The sequence below is a fragment of the Protomyctophum parallelum genome (genome assembly GCF_964188405.1).
Source record: "Protomyctophum parallelum genome assembly, chromosome: 2".
Taxonomy (NCBI): domain Eukaryota; kingdom Metazoa; phylum Chordata; class Actinopteri; order Myctophiformes; family Myctophidae; genus Protomyctophum; species Protomyctophum parallelum.
In genome coordinates, this window is record NC_139699.1 from 354,019 (window position 1) to 376,118 (window position 22,100).

A 22,100-nucleotide genomic window follows, 5' to 3' on the forward strand; every position below is an offset into this window, starting at 1 on the left:
ATCTGCCACAGATTCGAGTGCAGGTTTCGTAGTACACCCACGTCGCCACGGCATTTATAAAGTGATCGCAAACAGCTGATCCTTCCTTAATTTCGTTCTCACGTTAATAAATGTCACGGCTGAATTTGATCTTGCACGCCCTAATAACTCAAGCCTCGCCCTCGTTTTTGCGACCTGAAACACTGCTATACGATCTGGAAACCATGGTTACCGTGCCTTTCTGCCCGCCTCAAGTCACCCCCCCTCTCTCATACACACACACACACACACACACACACACACACACACACACACACACAGACACACACACACACACACACACACACAGACGCACACACGCTGCACGCACACGCAACTTGCAAGCCCAACTAACTGGTGTGTTGTTAATTAAAAAAACAACGAACACCTGCATGAATTAAATAAAGTTGTAGGCCTACCCTGTCTGTTTCCCTCTCACCTCGCTTGCCTTGCTGTCATGTCCACGCACGCACGCACCTACATGACACATCGACATCGCATCGCCATGAATGGAATACGTTTGGGCTGGCCTATATTAATTTTACCCATTCGTGCGCAGTGCACGGCGAAGGCGTGAGACTGCGCACTGCTGTGATATTAAAGTCCTGTGGGTGAGTGTCAGTGATGCCTGCATGAGAGATAGGCTATCATGTCGTCAAGGCAGTCATAATCAACGTTTATGTAGTGATTTGATCATTGATGAACGAATCATAAACATATGGATGAAGGCTTGCTTGCATGTGTGCTGGTATGTGTTGGCGACGCACGCCGCGGTCCCGTCCTCCCCCGACCCCCGAAAATGATCTCGCTTTTATCTGAACTGTCAAAACTGTCAAAACCTGTCTAAGCACTTATTTAAATGGTGAATGATTAAGCCCCTTACGCCTATAGCCTGCTAGTACTTACTACAAATAGGCAAGCTGTATGCTTGTCATTGTCACTTGGAAATAAAGGCATGCAGTCCATTTATGCCTTTTTTTTAATAATATCATAATCACATATGCCGCATCACTGCATGCGCTCCAAAATCATCTCACAAGTGCGCTCGCGAAACAAGGCCAGTAAAGCACTGTTTGATTAAGCACAAACTAATACATTGTAAACATGTTATATTGTTTTTAATTGCGCGATTTTAATTACTTGTAAAGTTGGAAATCTCTCTCTTGTTTTTTACTGCATACACATACCGTTTTATATTAACATTTTAGGAGTGAAAACATATGTTTAAATGCCTGTGACAGCCTCTCAGCTGGTCAAACAATGCTGCTCCGCCGTTCTAAGACAGAAAAACAGGTGAGGACAAAACGTACGCCAGGTCCCGAGCAGACGTGGGTTTTGAACGTTGTCACGTTCAATTTCAAGCTTTGCCGGAAATGTTAAATCCCGAAAATGTCGTTAATTTCGGCGTGCGCCCATATTTTGGCGTACGCATGGTTGATAAATGAGGGCCATAGAATGCAGAGAGACAGTAAACTATAGGATCATAGAATGCAGAGAGACAGTAAACTATAGGATCATAGAATGCAGAGAGAAAGTAAACTATAGGATCATAGAATGCAGAGAGACAGTGTAGTGTCTCAGTAAACTATAGGATCATAGAATGCAGAAAGACAGTAAACTATAGGATCATAGAATGCAGAGAGACAGTAAACTATAGGATCATAGAATGCAGAGAGACAGTAAACTATAGGATCATAGAATGCAGAGAGACAGTAAACTATAGGATCATAGAATGCAGAGAGACAGTGTAGTCTCAGTAAACTATAGATCATAGAATGCAGAGAGACAGTAAACTATAGGATCATAGAATGCAGAGAGACAGTAAACTATAGGATCATAGAATGCAGAGAGACAGTAAACTATAGGATCATAGAATGCAGAGAGACAGTGTAGCGTCTCAGTAAACTATAGGGTCATATAATGCAGAGAGACAGTGTAGTGTCTCAGTAAACTATAGGATCATAGAATGCAGAGAGACAGTAAACTATAGGATCATAGAATGCAGAGAGACAGTAAACTATAGGATCATAGAATGCAGAGAGACAGTGTAGTGTCTCAGTAAACTATAGGATCATAGAATGCAGAGAGACAGTAAACTATAAGATCATAGAATGCAGAGAGACAGTAAACTATAGGATCATAGAATGCAGAGAGACAGTAAACTATAGGATCATAGAATGCAGAGAGACAGTAAACTATAGGATCATAGAATGCAGAGAGTGTAGTCTCAGTAAACTATAGATCATAGAATGCAGAGAGACAGTAAACTATAGGATCATAGAATGCAGAGAGACAGTAAACTATAGGATCATAGAATGCAGAGAGACAGTAAACTATAGGTTTATAGAATGCAGAGAGACAGTGTAGCGTCTCAGTAAACTATAGGGTCATATAATGCAGAAAGACAGTGTAGTGTCTCAGTAAACTATAGGATCATAGAATGCAGAGAGACAGTAAACTATAAGATCATAGAATGCAGAGAGACAGTAAACTATAGGATCATAGAATGCAGAGAGACAGTAAACTATAGGATCATAGAATGCAGAGAGACAGTGTAGTGTCTCAGTAAACTATAGGATCATAGAATGCAGAGAGACAGTAAACTATAAGATCATAGAATGCAGAGAGACAGTAAACTATAGGATCATAGAATGCAGAGAGACAGTAAACTATAGGATCATAGAATGCAGAGAGACAGTGTAGTGTCTCAGTAAACTATAGGATCATAGAATGCAGAGAGACAGTAAACTATAGGATCATAGAATGCAGAGAGACAGTGTAGCGTCTCAGTAACCTATATAGGATCATAGAATGCAGAGAGACAGTGTAGCGTCTCAGTAAACTATAGGATCATAGAATGCAGAGAGACAGTAAACTATAGGATCATAGAATGCAGAGAGACAGTAAAATATAGGATCATAGAATGCAGAGAGACAGTGTAGCGTCTCAGTAAACTATAGGATCATAGAATGCAGAGAGACAGTGTAGCGTCTCAGTAAACTATAGGATCATAGAATGCAGAGAGACAGTAAACTATAGGATCATAGAATGCAGAGAGACAGTAAACTATAGGATCATAGAATGCAGAGAGACAGTGTAGCGTCTCAGTAAACTATAGGATCATAGAATGCAGAGAGACAGTAAACTATAGGATCATAGAATGCAGAGAGACAGTAAACTATAGGATCATAGAATGCAGAGAGACAGTAAACTATAGGTTTATAGAATGCAGAGAGACAGTGTAGCGTCTCAGTAAACTATAGGGTCATATAATGCAGAAAGACAGTGTAGTGTCTCAGTAAACTATAGGATCATAGAATGCAGAGAGACAGTAAACTATAAGATCATAGAATGCAGAGAGACAGTAAACTATAGGATCATAGAATGCAGAGAGACAGTAAACTATAGGATCATAGAATGCAGAGAGACAGTGTAGTGTCTCAGTAAACTATAGGATCATAGAATGCAGAGAGACAGTAAACTATAAGATCATAGAATGCAGAGAGACAGTAAACTATAGGATCATAGAATGCAGACAGTAAACTATAGGATCATAGAATGCAGAGAGACAGTGTAGTGTCTCAGTAAACTATAGGATCATAGAATGCAGAGAGACAGTAAACTATAGGATCATAGAATGCAGAGAGACAGTGTAGCGTCTCAGTAACCTATATAGGATCATAGAATGCAGAGAGACAGTGTAGCGTCTCAGTAAACTATAGGATCATAGAATGCAGAGAGACAGTAAACTATAGGATCATAGAATGCAGAGAGACAGTAAACTATAGGATCATAGAATGCAGAGAGACAGTGTAGCGTCTCAGTAAACTATAGGATCATAGAATGCAGAGAGACAGTGTAGCGTCTCAGTAAACTATAGGATCATAGAATGCAGAGAGACAGTAAACTATAGGATCATAGAATGCAGAGAGACAGTAAACTATAGGATCATAGAATGCAGAGAGACAGTAAACTATAGGATCATAGAATGCAGAATGACAGTAAACTATAGGATCATAGAATGCAGAGAGACAGTGTAGCGTCTCAGTAAACTATAGGATCATAGAATGCAGAGAGACAGTAAACTATAGGATCATAGAATACAGAGAGACAGTAAACTATAGGATCATAGAATGCAGAGAGACAGTAAACTATAGGATCATAGAATGCAGAGAGACAGTGTAGCGTCTCAGTAAACTATAGGATCATAGAATGCAGAGAGACAGTAAACTATAGGATCATAGAATGCAGAGAGACAGTGTAGCGTCTCAGTAAACTATAGGATCATAGAATGCAGAATGACAGTAAACTATAGGATCATAGAATGCAGAGAGACAGTGTAGCGTCTCAGTAAACTATAGGATCATAGAATGCAGAGAGACAGTAAACTATAAGATCATAGAATGCAGAGAGACAGTAAACTATAGGATCATAGAATGCAGAGAGACAGTAAACTATAGGATCATAGAATGCAGAGAGACAGTAAACTATAGGATCATAGAATGCAGAGAGTGTAGTCTCAGTAAACTATAGATCATAGAATGCAGAGAGACAGTAAACTATAGGATCATAGAATGCAGAGAGACAGTAAACTATAGGATCATAGAATGCAGAGAGACAGTAAACTATAGGATCATAGAATGCAGAGAGACAGTAAACTATAGGATCATAGAATGCAGAGAGACAGTGTAGCGTCTCAGTAAACTATAGGGTCATATAATGCAGAAAGACAGTGTAGTGTCTCAGTAAACTATAGGATCATAGAATGCAGAGAGACAGTAAACTATAAGATCATAGAATGCAGAGAGACAGTAAACTATAGGATCATAGAATGCAGAGAGACAGTAAACTATAGGATCATAGAATGCAGAGAGACAGTGTAGTGTCTCAGTAAACTATAGGATCATAGAATGCAGAGAGACAGTAAACTATAAGATCATAGAATGCAGAGAGACAGTAAACTATAGGATCATAGAATGCAGAGAGACAGTAAACTATAGGATCATAGAATGCAGAGAGACAGTGTAGCGTCTCAGTAAACTATAGGGTCATATAATGCAGAAAGACAGTGTAGTGTCTCAGTAAACTATAGGATCATAGAATGCAGAGAGACAGTAAACTATAAGATCATAGAATGCAGAGAGACAGTAAACTATAGGATCATAGAATGCAGAGAGACAGTAAACTATAGGATCATAGAATGCAGAGAGACAGTGTAGTGTCTCAGTAAACTATAGGATCATAGAATGCAGAGAGACAGTAAACTATAAGATCATAGAATGCAGAGAGACAGTAAACTATAGGATCATAGAATGCAGAGAGACAGTAAACTATAGGATCATAGAATGCAGAGAGACAGTGTAGTGTCTCAGTAAACTATAGGATCATAGAATGCAGAGAGACAGTAAACTATAGGATCATAGAATGCAGAGAGACAGTGTAGCGTCTCAGTAACCTATATAGGATCATAGAATGCAGAGAGACAGTGTAGCGTCTCAGTAAACTATAGGATCATAGAATGCAGAGAGACAGTAAACTATAGGATCATAGAATGCAGAGAGACAGTAAACTATAGGATCATAGAATGCAGAGAGACAGTGTAGCGTCTCAGTAAACTATAGGATCATAGAATGCAGAGAGACAGTGTAGCGTCTCAGTAAACTATAGGATCATAGAATGCAGAGAGACAGTGTAGCGTCTCAGTAAACTATAGGATCATAGAATGCAGAGAGACAGTAAACTATAGGATCATAGAATGCAGAGAGACAGTAAACTATAGGATCATAGAATGCAGAGAGACAGTGTAGCGTCTCAGTAAACTATAGGATCATAGAATGCAGAGAGACAGTGTAGCGTCTCAGTAAACTATAGGATCATAGAATGCAGAGAGACAGTAAACTATAGGATCATAGAATGCAGAGAGACAGTAAACTATAGGATCATAGAATGCAGAGAGACAGTAAACTATAGGATCATAGAATGCAGAATGACAGTAAACTATAGGATCATAGAATGCAGAGAGACAGTGTAGCGTCTCAGTAAACTATAGGATCATAGAATGCAGAGAGACAGTAAACTATAGGATCATAGAATACAGAGAGACAGTAAACTATAGGATCATAGAATGCAGAGAGACAGTAAACTATAGGATCATAGAATGCAGAGAGACAGTGTAGCGTCTCAGTAAACTATAGGATCATAGAATGCAGAGAGACAGTAAACTATAGGATCATAGAATGCAGAGAGACAGTGTAGCGTCTCAGTAAACTATAGGATCATAGAATGCAGAATGACAGTAAACTATAGGATCATAGAATGCAGAGAGACAGTGTAGCGTCTCAGTAAACTATAGGATCATAGAATGCAGAGAGACAGTAAACTATAAGATCATAGAATGCAGAGAGACAGTAAACTATAGGATCATAGAATGCAGAGAGACAGTAAACTATAGGATCATAGAATGCAGAGAGACAGTAAACTATAGGATCATAGAATGCAGAGAGTGTAGTCTCAGTAAACTATAGATCATAGAATGCAGAGAGACAGTAAACTATAGGATCATAGAATGCAGAGAGACAGTAAACTATAGGATCATAGAATGCAGAGAGACAGTAAACTATAGGATCATAGAATGCAGAGAGACAGTAAACTATAGGATCATAGAATGCAGAGAGACAGTGTAGCGTCTCAGTAAACTATAGGGTCATATAATGCAGAAAGACAGTGTAGTGTCTCAGTAAACTATAGGATCATAGAATGCAGAGAGACAGTAAACTATAAGATCATAGAATGCAGAGAGACAGTAAACTATAGGATCATAGAATGCAGAGAGACAGTAAACTATAGGATCATAGAATGCAGAGAGACAGTGTAGTGTCTCAGTAAACTATAGGATCATAGAATGCAGAGAGACAGTAAACTATAAGATCATAGAATGCAGAGAGACAGTAAACTATAGGATCATAGAATGCAGAGAGACAGTAAACTATAGGATCATAGAATGCAGAGAGACAGTGTAGCGTCTCAGTAAACTATAGGGTCATATAATGCAGAAAGACAGTGTAGTGTCTCAGTAAACTATAGGATCATAGAATGCAGAGAGACAGTAAACTATAAGATCATAGAATGCAGAGAGACAGTAAACTATAGGATCATAGAATGCAGAGAGACAGTAAACTATAGGATCATAGAATGCAGAGAGACAGTGTAGTGTCTCAGTAAACTATAGGATCATAGAATGCAGAGAGACAGTAAACTATAAGATCATAGAATGCAGAGAGACAGTAAACTATAGGATCATAGAATGCAGAGAGACAGTAAACTATAGGATCATAGAATGCAGAGAGACAGTGTAGCGTCTCAGTAACCTATATAGGATCATAGAATGCAGAGAGACAGTGTAGCGTCTCAGTAAACTATAGGATCATAGAATGCAGAGAGACAGTAAACTATAGGATCATAGAATGCAGAGAGACAGTAAACTATAGGATCATAGAATGCAGAGAGACAGTGTAGCGTCTCAGTAAACTATAGGATCATAGAATGCAGAGAGACAGTGTAGCGTCTCAGTAAACTATAGGATCATAGAATGCAGAGAGACAGTAAACTATAGGATCATAGAATGCAGAGAGACAGTGTAGCGTCTCAGTAAACTATAGGATCATAGAATGCAGAGAGACAGTAAACTATAGGATCACAGAATGCAGAGAGACAGTGTAGCGTCTCAGTAAACTATAGGATCATAGAATGCAGAATGACAGTAAACTATAGGATCATAGAATGCAGAGAGACAGTGTAGCGTCTCAGTAAACTATAGGATCATAGAATGCAGAGAGACAGTAAACTATAGGATCATAGAATACAGAGAGACAGTAAACTATAGGATCATAGAATGCAGAGAGACAGTAAACTATAGGATCATAGAATGCAGAGAGACAGTGTAGTGTCTCAGTAAACTATAGGATCATAGAATGCAGAGAGACAGTAAACTATAAGATCATAGAATGCAGAGAGACAGTAAACTATAGGATCATAGAATGCAGAGAGACAGTAAACTATAGGATCATAGAATGCAGAGAGACAGTGTAGCGTCTCAGTAAACTATAGGGTCATATAATGCAGAAAGACAGTGTAGTGTCTCAGTAAACTATAGGATCATAGAATGCAGAGAGACAGTAAACTATAAGATCATAGAATGCAGAGAGACAGTAAACTATAGGATCATAGAATGCAGAGAGACAGTAAACTATAGGATCATAGAATGCAGAGAGACAGTAAACTATAGGATCATAGAATGCAGAGAGACAGTGTAGTGTCTCAGTAAACTATAGGATCATAGAATGCAGAGAGACAGTAAACTATAAGATCATAGAATGCAGAGAGACAGTAAACTATAGGATCATAGAATGCAGAGAGACAGTAAACTATAGGATCATAGAATGCAGAGAGACAGTGTAGTGTCTCAGTAAACTATAGGATCATAGAATGCAGAGAGACAGTAAACTATAGGATCATAGAATGCAGAGAGACAGTGTAGCGTCTCAGTAACCTATATAGGATCATAGAATGCAGAGAGACAGTGTAGCGTCTCAGTAAACTATAGGATCATAGAATGCAGAGAGACAGTAAACTATAGGATCATAGAATGCAGAGAGACAGTAAACTATAGGATCATAGAATGCAGAGAGACAGTGTAGCGTCTCAGTAAACTATAGGATCATAGAATGCAGAGAGACAGTGTAGCGTCTCAGTAAACTATAGGATCATAGAATGCAGAGAGACAGTAAACTATAGGATCATAGAATGCAGAGAGACAGTGTAGCGTCTCAGTAAACTATAGGATCATAGAATGCAGAATGACAGTAAACTATAGGATCATAGAATGCAGAGAGACAGTGTAGCGTCTCAGTAAACTATAGGATCATAGAATGCAGAGAGACAGTAAACTATAGGATCATAGAATACAGAGAGACAGTAAACTATAGGATCATAGAATGCAGAGAGACAGTAAACTATAGGATCATAGAATGCAGAGAGACAGTGTAGCGTCTCAGTAAACTATAGGATCATAGAATGCAGAGAGACAGTAAACTATAGGATCATAGAATGCAGAGAGACAGTGTAGCGTCTCAGTAAACTATAGGATCATAGAATGCAGAATGACAGTAAACTATAGGATCATAGAATGCAGAGAGACAGTGTAGCGTCTCAGTAAACTATAGGATCATAGAATGCAGAGAGACAGTAAACTATAGGATCATAGAATGCAGAGAGACAGTAAACTATAGGATCATAGAATGCAGAGAGACAGTGTAGCGTCTCAGTAAACTATAGGATCATAGAATGCAGAGAGACAGTGTAGCGTCTCAGTAAACTATAGGATCATAGAATGCAGAGAGACAGTAAACTATAGGATCATAGGCCCTCATTTATCAATCGAGTGTAAAATCTGCCACAGATTCGAGTGCAGGTTTCGTAGTACACCCACGTTGCCAAGGCATTTATAAAGTGATCGCAAACAGCTGATCCTTCCTTAATTTCGTTCTCACGTTAATAAATGTCACGGCTGAATTTGATCTTGCACGCCCTAAGAACTCAAGCCTCGCCCTCGTTTTTGCGACCTGAAACACTGCTATACGATCTGGAAACCATGGTTACCGTGCCTTTCTGCCCGCCTCAAGTCACCCCCCCTCTCTCATACACACACACACCCACACACACACACACACACACACACACACACACACACACACACACACACACACACACACACACACACACACACACACACACACACACACACACACACACACACACACACACACACACACACACACACACACACACACACACACACACACACACACACACACACACACACACGCTGCACGCAACTTGCAAGCCCAACTAACTGGTGTGTTGTTAATTTAAAAAACAACGAACATCTGCATGAATTAAATAAAGTTGTAGGCCTACCCTGTCTGTTTCCCTCTCACCTCGCTTGCCTTGCTGTCATGTCCACGCACGCACGCACCTACATGACACATCGACATCGCATCGCCATGAATGTGAGACTGTGCACTGCTGTGATATTAAAGTCCTGTGGGTGAGTGTCAGTGATGCCTGCATGAGAGATAGGCTATCATGTCGTCAAGGCAGTCATAATCAACGTTTATGTAGTGATTTGATCATTGATGAACGAATCATAAACATATGGATGAAGGCTTGCTTGCATGTGTGCTGGTATGTGTTGGTCCCGTCCTCCCCCGAGCCCCGAAAATGATCTCGCTTTTATCTGAACTGTCAAAACTGTCAAAACCTGTCTAAGCACTTATTTAAATGGTGAATGATTAAGCCCCTTACGCCTATAGCCTGCTAGTACTTACTACAAATAGGCAAGCTGTATGCTTGTCATTGTCACTTGGAAATAAAGGCGTGCAGTCCATTTATGCCTTTTTTTAAATAATATCATAATCACATATGCCGCATCACCGCATGCGCTCCAAAATCATCTCACAAGTGCGCTCGCATAACAAGGCCAGTAAAGCACTGTTTGATTAAGCACAAACTAATACATTGTAAACATGTTATATTGTTTTTATTTGCGCGATTTTAATTACTTGTAAAGTTGGAAAGGGTTAGGGTTAGGGTTAGGGTTAGTGGAGCGCAACAGAAACATGCCGGGGGGGATGATTTGTCTCGTGTTTCTGTGTCAGTGGTTCTCAAACATTTCCATGTCAAGGACCCCAAAAATTACCTGTATTTAGGCCTCTGACCCCCATCTGAAAATATGTTGTTCCCGCCCGCAGAAGCAAAGAGTTGAGTTAAAAACGTTCGCTCTGAAAGATTATATATTCAAAGATTTGTGCCACATTTTCAAGACTTTTCAAAAATAGCAGACCTACAAGCTCGTAGCGCTATGAGCTTGTAGATTTGCTATTTTTCAATAGCTAAAGTATAACACCAAATGGGGTTCCCGTCCAGAATGTGCTAACATCCACAAACGTATTTATTCATAAAGGCATGGATATAAACGTATTTATTCATAAAGGCATGGATATTTACATGTCTACTAAGTACAGTTTTGAGATATTTGAGATTTACTTGAGAATTTCCAATGTCCACTTTTACTACTACAGACTACAGTAACTCCACTATATTTATCTGACAGCTTTAGCTACTATAGTTACTTTGTAGATTGTATTATTATTATTATTACAATTATTATTACAACATTAACCACTTCAGCCCTATATACATTTCAGCCTATTGAAAATAGCCGATCTACAAGCTCACAATGCGTCGTGATGCGACGCATTGTGAGCTTGTAGATCGTCTATTTTCGATTTATTGTTTTATACATTTGTAAACTTTAAATGGGACATTCTGCATAATGAGTACGTTCATTTTTCCATTCCTATAAGACAATAATTCTGCTGCTCTGACTAAACTCAGTCTAATCAATCCGTCCTCAAATCTTCTATTAACAGCTAGGTGTGACTCCTCTGTGGACCACCAGAGGGTGCTCAAGCACCACCAGTGGTTCTAGTACTGGCAACCTCTGGCCTACAGGAGAGGAGAGGAGAGGGGCATAATATTTGTAGGAAAGGGAAGGCCAAAAGTAAGTATTAATTCATTATTATTCCCCCGACATCTCGCACAGGGCCTCGCATTTCTCCCAGACGCCTCTGCAGAGGGCCACTATAGTTCCACACTCACTCCAGAGGGCCACTATAGTTCCACACTCACTCCAGAGAGGCCAATATAGTTCCACACTCACTCCAGAGGGCCACTATAGTTCCACACTCACTCCAGAGGGTCACTATAGTTCCACACTCACTCCAGAGAGGCCACTATAGTTCCACACTCACTCACTCCAGAGGGCCACTATAGTTCCACACTCACTCCAGAGGGCAACTATAGTTCCACACTCACTCCAGAGGGCCACTATAGTTCCACACTCACTCCAGAGGGCTGCTATAGTTCCACACTCACTCCAGAGGGCCACTATAGTTCCACACTCACTCAAGAGGGCCGCTATAGTTCCACACTCACTCCAGAGAGGCCACTATAGTTCCACACTCACTCCAGAGGGCCACTATAGTTCCACACTCAATCCAGAGGGCCAAGTTGCATATTACTGTCGTAGCAAAAATAGCCGATCTACAAGCTTTTTGTCTCCACCAGGCCGAAGGCATGGGGAGAGAGCATGTTTTGCACTTGTGTCGGTCCGTCTGTGAACAGCTAATCTCCGGCACCGTTAACCCGGTCGATGCCAAATTTTCCCTGGATGCCAACGATGAACCTCTGCCCCAAAAATTCCAGAACGGCCTGTTAGTAGTGCCACCAGGAGGCCACTTTGTGCAAAACAAGTTTTTGGACAGTACATCTACAGATTTTGTCCAAACATCATGCAAATTGGTACACAGTCCCTCTAGAGCCATTCAACGAAACAGGTCTTTCAGATTTCTCAGGCTACATCCTGATTGGCTAAAATTGGCTTCCAAAGTCCAAAGTGCACAGTTTCAAACAAAATGCTGCAAATCATGAACACATCGTGTGATTCCCGTGATTCTTTTACGCAAATCGGTACACATGCTCTCCATAGTCATGTGATCAATATGGGTTTGTTTGATTTCTCATAATCCACCCTCATTGGCTAGGATTGGCTTCTAAACTTTTCAGGAGTAGCCCGCTTTGTACCCGTTTTGTACAAATCGCGACAACTACTCAACGCAGCGTCCGATTGTGGTTAAACTGTGCATGCATATTCCCACTAGGCTGAGGAAGAAATGCCACTTGCCCCAGATATTATTATTATTATAGGAGATCCCCCCCAGAGCAGTGTTGTCTATGGTGAGCAAGTTGACCTGGTGACCAGCTACAAATACTTGGGCATTTTTTTGCATTTGATAGCAAGCTGAAATTCGATGTAAACTGTGATTTGCTGTTTAAGAAAGGCCAACAACACCTCTTTTGTTTGAGGAGGCTCGCCAAATTTCAGGTTGACAAATCTCTAATGAAACTGTTCTACAGTGCATTTATTGAGTCAATTATCTCCTTCTCCATCATTTTCTGGTACGGAAACCTGAACATAAAGGGAAAATAACACCCAACAGATTGTGAGAACGGCCTCAAAAATAGCTGGAGTAAATGTTAGTAGCCTGGATCATGTCTTACCTCTCAAACCCCAGGGGGGTTAAGGGGGTAAATCCTCTTAAACCCCAGGCAGGGGGGTAAAGGGGGTAAATCTGCAACATCGGAGTTGGAACCGGAGACCAATTGGGTCTCCATTGACCCACTGAGCACTGTTCAGAGGTGGACAGCCGCTGCCCCCGCCGGTACACATATTTCCTATGTGTACCATGTTTTTTCTTTTTTTACTGTGTTTTATGTGATTCATGGGTTTTTTCATGGGTCTGCCTGTTATGCTTTACTCTACACCAAATGGCCCTTCGGGGACAAACAAATAAATTAACCTGAACCTAATCACATTTTTTTTGAGCGACAGTTCAAGTCCGAATTTGTGACTTTTGTTCCTTAAGGGGGTTCGTACTTTGTCTCCACCATCAGTTGTCTTCAGAGGAGGAGGCTGCTCTGTTGGAGGATTCCAGACGAGATGGCAGGTGTAAGTAAGGGCCGCGTGGACAACCAGACAGCGAAGTCCGATCATCACACGCACGGAAGGGGACCTTCCGGGCGTGCCTGAGGGAGTGGTAGGGTCAGCCTAACTAGCCCATCTCCCACAGGCAGGGTCACCCTACACACCTGATCACATCTGAACCTCTCCCACCCTGTACCGCTGTCGTTCCAGGATACCAGCCATTATTTTCCTTTAAAAGAAAACAAATAAATACAAAAAGGATTAAAAAACAAGTAAACTTCTTTCTTCTTTTTCTGTTTTTATATGCGTCTATGGAGTTAACGTTACTCTTAGTCTAATAAAACACTGCAGGGGGGTTCCAGGGGGTCCCCAGCAAAAAGTAGTTAATACAGCATCACAATAATTTTAAACACTTTATCCATTTATATCCCATCTATTATCCCATTTATATCCCATCAATATTTAGGTTTGAGGGGCGCTAGCCCCTTCTATGTCCAGCTTTGAGGGTTTGTGAAAACACACACATTGTTTTGCTACTGTTTCCTATGACTATTTTTGAGTGTTTAGCCTGTGTGTGTAACCCTAACCCCTGTGCACTCAACAAAAACCTTGCATCGCGATGCATTGTGAACTTGTAGATCGGCTATTTGCAAATGACCAAAATGTGTATAGTGCTGAAGTGGTAAATGTATGTTTTGCAATAATAATCCAAATCTACAAAGTAAATGTGTGTGTGCATGCGTGCATTTGTGCTGAATCCAGCATATGTTAATAACAAATAAATTAGATTACAGCATCTGTTGACTGAATGAAATGAGACAGACGATGAAACAAACAGGCCAGAGATGTGATCAGTGCACTCACGTTGTTTTGATGCAGGACTTGAAGTACTTTGTTGATGTTGTTCAGAGCGTGAACTCTGGTGGAGCCGCGCTCTTTGGTCTGTGGAGAAAGGGAAAGGACAATTTTAGCTTTTGCATTTTGGAAGGAAATTACTTGTATGCAGAAGGATAGCAGCAAATGGCGGTAAAACCATTTAGGACTGAGACCAGATTTTACAAAATTCTAAATCATGAGTTTTCTGAAAAACCTATGTTTCAATTTAGTGGCCGCTGACCCCCATCTCAAAATATGTTATTCCAGGGACCTCCAGAAGCAAAGATTTAAGTAAAAAGCGTTCTGTGTCAAAGAAAATATATATTCAAAGATTTGCACACATTTTCATGATTTTTTAAAGCCAAAATGAGATAATAGCACAGGCAGACTCTTCACATTCTAGAGCATGTCTGAATATAAAAGTAATGTCAGAGCTGAAATTGAAATGTATTATGAAATATTACATGCGTGTTCTGAGTGTTTACATTTACAGACATCTCCGCTCTCCGCTGTAACAACGGGTGATTTGGAACTATCAAAGGACTGAAACAGAAGGAGCAAGGGCTGCAGCGATAAACAGCAACACACAGTGAGGGAGTGTTGTGTTGTCTAAAGAGCCCATACATGATGTTTACATAAGACCAATTAGTGAAATAATTTTAACATATTTCTGCAGATAGCTTGCCTGTGGGAGTTCATAACTCATATGGGAGCTTCATACCCATATGAGTGAAACTGCTGGGATCATTTGTTTATTTTTGGAAAACAGTTATTTGACAAGATATAAGAAAATTCTATTGGGATTCAGAATGGGGGAGCCAGTTAGGATGTATACATTTTGTCAGACTTCGGTGGTCTATAGTCTTGGCTGCACATGACGCCCATGTATTTGGGGAATGATGATTTTTGGGGGCTTGCTGATGTTTTGGTGGGGCATGAATAAAACTTGGCTTGACTTCATGTCTGAAATCCAGACGTTGTAGGGGCTAGCACCCCACAAATAACAAGATAACAGCATGGCTCACTCCTGTGAGAATCTCCAACTTCGCATGGACAGTCAGTGACTTAAGTCAACTATGAGGTACCGTATATAGGACTATATGCAACATTTCATCCGGATCCAACCACTGTAAAACAAAATGTAAAAGGTGTGTGTGGGCTGGTTACTTCCTTGTATTGGCCTACTGCCAGTGTGCTCAAGTCATTTCGCTGATCAGTTCAGTCCAGCTGTGAGACACCCAGTTAAAGGTATATTCAGTGATTTCACTTAATTCAAATATCACTTATTTTTTTGTTTTGTTGTGATAATCCTCCCTACTATAGAGTGTGCTGACCATATAAGGAGTTCCTCCCTGTCCCCAGTTAACCCCTGGGGGTCAAAAAACCTTAGGTTTCGTTTTTGACTCTCTATCCTGATTGGACGAAAGGCTGGGTCCCAGGCCAAAAACGAAACCTAAGGTTTTTTGAGTGAAATCACTGAATATACCTTTAAGACGTCTCACCTACGAGGTTCAACATAATTTGATTTGTCATCGACATGCTTACACATGAAAGCCACAATCATACGCAGGAGCAGCGAAGTGTGACTATTTTACACCATGATGTACAATAAGAGCGCCCCTCACTTCACATGGGTGTGATTGTTTTTACTTTCTACTTGCAGGCTTGAGACGTTTCCTTTCCCAGTTGAAAACTGTTTTTGTTTAAGTTACAAGTTATGTAAATACTAGCATTTTATTTTAATAATGACAACATTAGAGGTAGCTCTCTTAGTTGTTCTTCGATAAGGAGGACCCTGGACGTGCCACTTTCACAACCTACATGGCACGCTGCTTACTATCACCATGAGATGAGTGAGACAACCATTAAACAACCACGTTCTGAAAACACAATAACAAGCCAACCAGTGATTATATTGTTGAGACTTGGCAGCCTGGCAGGCATTGATGTGTGCACGTTTTGCCATATTTACTTTGTGGTTCAACGGTGTCGACTCGTGTGCCGAAAACAGACGATCCACAAGCTCACGGCACATCGCCCAAGCGTTCTGAACTTCAGAAGCATGACACATTCAGGGCGCAACACCGCCTTACGATGCAGCATCTTAACATACCTTTTAAGTTAACTTTATTGGCGAGGCGGGTTAGAGGGGGTTAAATAAAGCAATAAAGCATAATGGGATTTAACTTGTCCTCCTGCGAGGAAGTTTGGTAATCATGCTCCTACCGTGTTGTGGAGCTGCATGCTCAGCTGGGCTTCATTCACCAACGTTGTCACCAATAAATCCAAAAAGCCGACATTTTGGCATATGAGGGGGGTGAAGGAAGGAAGACAGGTTCTCAATCACATGCAATTCACGTGCACAGTTGACGTGCAGATTGCGTGCACTGTGAGAATACATGGGCTTCAAAATAAAAGCAATGCGGTTTTAGTCCACCCATAAGGTAATGAAAGTATAATTTTTTTTAAGCTCATAGCGCGGCACCGAGTTCCGTGCTATGAGCTTGTAGATCTGCTATTTTTGAGAAATCGTGAAAATGCGGTGCAATTCTTTGAATGTATATTCTTTCAGAGCAAACGTTTTTAACTAAAATCTTTGCTTCTGAGGGGTTCCTGGAACAACATATTTTCAGATGGGGGTCGGTGGCCAATTACATATATTTGTGGGGTCCTTGACATTAAAATGTTTGAGAACGACTGAAATAGAAAAAAGAAAATCTGAAAACTGTCAGAATTTAGAAGACATTTTCTAAATTTAAAAGTACAATTTTGAGGTATTCTTTACTTTACTGGAGTATTTCCAATTTTTTATACCTTTACTTCTTCTCCACTACATCACAGTCAAATATTGTACTTTTTACTCCACTACAATTATTAGAAATGTTTTCTTTGTAGATTAATATTACAAAACATACAATAACCCCGTCAGCCCTATACATTTTAGCCAGTTGAAAATAGTAGAGAGAGCTTGTAGATCTGCTATTTTCAAAACCTTTGAAGATTTGTGAATTGGGACATTGTGCATACTTTTTACTCAAGTACATTTTGAATTCTGGACTTTTACTTGTATTTCTACATAGCGGCCGGTATTGATACTTTTACTCGTTATTTTAGTACTTTTCCCACTTGTAAAATTGAGAGATAATATTGATAAGGCTGCCTGATAAACACACACCTGTCTTGGAGCGTGCGCGTCTTGGCCTGCAGTGCGTCCAGCTCCCAGGGGGACCGTCCGTTCCCGGCGCAGAGATGACCTCACACTTCTATGGCCAAGGCACCTTCCATCTGTCACGTGCACCATGTAGTCCTGCAGAGAGAATCACGTTGCAAAACAGTTCATGAGTTGGAATCAAGCGCGCGCTACGAGCTTGTAGGTCTGCTATTTTTGAAAAATCATGAAAATGTGGCACAACTCTTTTCAGAGCTTAAATTGTCAGGCCCGCCAAAAATTTTGTCAACAAATTAAACTGTAGATGAAAATTGTACTGCAGAATGAAATCAACTAAAATCTTGATATTCAGTAGACACACTAAAACATTTTAGATGACAAAAATATGACAATTTTTTTATTCAAAGGACTATGAAATTTGCTGTCAAAATGAAGACTGGCTTTAAACACATCACTTACACTCCATCTTCAACAGTTTAGTCATTTATCGATTTAACGAGCGTCGACTGACTTACCGATAGGGTCTCTGCAGTCAGACCACGGGGTCAGAGGTCACCGATGGGGTCAGTGCAGACCACGGGGTCAGAGAGGTGGGCAGGTCGACCGCGGTCACTCTGAAGTGGTAGACGGCGAGCGGCAGCGGGCCTGTGACAAAAATGATGGCGGCCGACCCCCATCTGAAAAGATGTTGTTCCAGGGATCCCCAGAAGCAAAGATATGAGTTAAAATAATATATATTCAAAGATCTGCGCCACATTTTCTTGACTTTTCAAAAACAGCAGATCTACAAGCTCAGACAATTATTTGACAACTTTAGCTCAACTTACTTTGTAGACTGTTTAGAAATATAAAATCAATCTAATCACAATGCTGGCACAAATATGTTGGTCTTTATATATGTATTTATACCTGCCAACCAGCGCTGCCTGTCTTTAAAGAAATGGTAATAAAGTGACGGTACACACATTAAACAGTTTCTTCCATATTAATTTCCAAAAGATCAATTGCCTTCCGTCTGTCCTATTAATAAAATAGATCCATTAATTAATATTTTATTACATTATTTGTTCTGCCTGGTTTAAGAAAATAAACATATTGTCTAGTATTATTTATTGTATGAACTAGTTGTTCTATTAAGTTCAAACTAGTTCTATTCATTAATACATTTTAAATGATATTTATTTATTTAAGAAAATAAACACATTGTCTATTATTTATTGTATTATCTAATAACTCGTTTTTCCTAATAATAAATATATTAATTAGATTGTTAAATGATATTTTATTACATTATTTGTTCTGCCTGGTGAAACGCGTAAGGCTGTCATTACTCTGAGTAACCACTAGAGGGAAGTGTTGGCCTAAAAGTCACAGTCATTAACAGTTTGTAGAAAGCACAGTTCAACACAAGCTTAATACAATTTAAATTTGCATACAGTAATTTAATTACAATATTCAACATTCATGTTTGAGGCATGGCTCTGTTCTGGGAGATTGTCAGCATAAATATTAATAAGCCAGGTCATTCTGTAGAGACCTTGGGGTGAAAACCTGATGTTTTAAGTATGGCTCGACTCCATTTCTACCTGCTCAGGGATATCCTGACACGGACCCTCCTCTCGGAGCTAAAGCATTAACTCGCCTATTAGTTTGTATTGTTGCTCATTTCAGAACGCGCCCAATATTACTGACATACATACAGTAGAAAAGTGTAAATTGATAAAACATGTAGGCCTATAATGCGCAGCTGAACGGTCCAATATTAGACTGACCAAACACACATAATTATGTGTAAATAGAAAACATGTAGAAGCTGAACTCGTCCCTCAAAGTAAACACAACACAGAACTCTAAAATAAAATACCTTGTTACGTTGACCGCCATTGTTATTATTATTATTATTATTACCTGTTTGGCCTCTCGTTGTGGAAAATACGTTCTTTACATTTACTTCTTGTTGTGAGCGTCTGTCCTTCCATCATGGCTCCACACGTCTTTAGCAGTTAGCACCGCGATATATAATAACTATTATTATTATTATAAATAACAACTAAACACTAACAATATAAGCTGCAAGTGTAGAGTTATAGTATAGTACAGTAACTATGTAGGCTATGTAGTAATATATTATAGTAGTGTACAGACTCCTGAGTGAGACGAATTGTTTGCACCAGCTGTGTTCAATCAATCAATCAATGGTCGAGTGTAGTCAGAGATGAGTCGGTCATGAACGAACGAATCAAAAGAACTAGTTCTTTTTGGTGAACGAAACCGATCCGGTCACTTCCGTGAACGATCCGTTCTGCGTCCGTTCTTAATGACGGGGATTCGCCCGGCGGCTCTTCTCATTCAGAGCCTGCTCTGTTACTTTATTATGAATCATGGAATCACTATGCATTGTTTTATGAGCTTATGACCATGAATGTTAGTATTTTAGCTGTTTTAGTATTTTTTTATAGTAAGCATTTTAATGACAGCATTTACAAACTTTAAATTAATGTTTGTGAATTAAACTAGTATAATATTAAATTATATATAACTACAACTATTATTATTATTATTACTTTATATTACAATGTAGGCATTTATCAGGCATTAATCCATTTATCAGGCTTTATCCAGTGATCATATTCATAAGCATTAAAAATATATGAATATTCATAAATGTTTCATTTAAATGAATGAATTAATGATAGGTGGACAGACAATGTTGGAACTATGCACAAAAACAAACTTCACCCATTTACTTGTAAAACTGTGATGCATTTCACTCCTATGCCATATAAAGTTAGGTGTGAATCCCTAGACTCCTTCAAACCCGCTCTCAAAAAGAGCACCTACGGACAGCTGCAATGGACCCTGATGTTAACCAGTATTGTTTTTGGCAGCAAATTTTGATTTTAGTTTTAGTCAAAGTCTCTTACTCTCTCAATAGTTTAATTTAGTTTCAGGCACATTTTAGTCACCTGGAATGTTTTAGTGTTAGTCTAGTTTTAGTTGACTAAATATCATAAGATTTTAGTCGACTAAATCCACAGTTGATTTAGTAGACTAAAATGTACTTTGGTGAGCCGTGATGCCGTCGTAATGACTGATTTTACACTTGCTGAAAATAGCTGATCTACAAGCTCACGTGTTGCGCTGCGACACACGAGTTTGTAGATCTCAGCTATTTTCAGCATGCAATCAAGTGTAAAATGACTTATACTGGATCTCTTCCTATAGCATTTAAAAGTTTTTATCTGTTGACAAAATTGTTAGTATATATAGTCATCAGTTTTAGTAATCATAGCTTAGTTTTCATTTAGTTTCCATCAGTGAAAAAAGGTAGTCGACGAACATTTTTCGTCTTAGTTTTAGTCAACGAAATCAACACTAATGTAAACAAGTGTTTTTTCTGGTTTTATCGTCGTAGCAGTAGATTTTGTATTGACCTGTATACTTTTGTTTGAAATGTACCTACATACTGTGAAATAAACATTTCAATCAATCAATCATAAATGCTGTACCTGTTGATCACAGACGAGGCCTTCTTCTCTGGCTGGCTGAAGTGTGTAGAACATCTCCTCAGTGTGAACATTCTGCCAAAATAACCGAGCTACAAGCTCTGATAAACATTCAGCCAAAACAACAGATCTACAAGCTCACAGTGCAATGCATTGTTTGGTACGTGGTCTGCTCTTTCTTCCCTCTATGCTGAAAATAGACGATACACACTTAGGGATGTCAATGGCTAACCGGATAGCAGTTAAAACAAATCTGAATATAATGATGGGCTTCACGGTTAACTTTAAAAATAATAAATGTATGTTACTGATGGTGTTATTTAGTTATGGAGAGATGTCATCATTCTAAACACTCAGGGAGGTGCAAGAGAACACTAGATAAGATTACATACATTTTGGGTTAAAAGAAAATAAATAAAATCGTTAATTAGCTATGGGGTAACCGAATGGAAAATGATCCGTTAGAGACATCCCTAATCACAACATAGAGCATTAGAACAACGGTCAGGATATTTAAGCGCCTTGGATAAAGGCACTATATAAATGCACCATTTACCATTTATTTAACACCACAGAAGAAGACAGCAGGAAGTGAAGTCGGGGTTTCAATAAAGCATAACTAAATCTAAAGATGTAATGATGTTTTAGGCCGACCAGCTGAAGAGATCACAGATTTGAGGCATTAAGGTTGCTTTTATTACATTTAACTGAGATTCTATTGCTAGTATTCTATTGCTAGTTTGATCACATCACTCAGGTGACCCAGCCGGGGTGATCAAGTCCCGACTTACGTCCCAGTAGCTACCCTCGACCAGTCCCATTAGGGTTAGCTGGGGACCATCACTGCCTTACAATATTAAATATGAAGCAAATATAGATTGAAGTGCTTCGACAAAAGACTGAATGGAAAGCAAAATAGAATAACAAA